The sequence below is a fragment of the Mastomys coucha genome, unplaced genomic scaffold (assembly GCF_008632895.1).
Source record: "Mastomys coucha isolate ucsf_1 unplaced genomic scaffold, UCSF_Mcou_1 pScaffold9, whole genome shotgun sequence".
NCBI lineage: Eukaryota > Metazoa > Chordata > Mammalia > Rodentia > Muridae > Mastomys > Mastomys coucha.
In genome coordinates, this window is record NW_022196915.1 from 17,033,896 (window position 1) to 17,034,337 (window position 442).

Sequence of the window (442 nt, forward strand, 5' to 3'; positions counted from 1 at the left end):
GGTCAGGGAGCCACAGGGCTGTTCTCATAAAGTGAACATGCCTGTGGGCTTGATCACCCCCAAGTGTGGTCTCAGTGGACATGAGTAAACAGATGATTCAAAGCATCCCCTTCCGAAAGGTATGAATTTCACTGATGCTTTTGAGTGTAGTGTTACGTGAGAGGGTGAAGAGTAGGGTGCCCTAAAGAGTGTCTGCAGTCAGACCCGATACCTTCACCCTTTAATCCTAGGAATGACTATGATAAACAGAAGGAGAACCTCTGAGAAGGAAGGCTTCCTCATTGTAGATGTAAACTTCTGGGTGCCGAAGGGATGGAGACTTGAAGCAGGCAAACCTGTTTCAGCTCCAAGATTTACATGCTCCAAGCATTTACTTAAAATTCAGAAGCCAGAAGTTCCAGATCATGACTTCTAGGAAGCTAGGCCAGGATGAGTCGCCAGA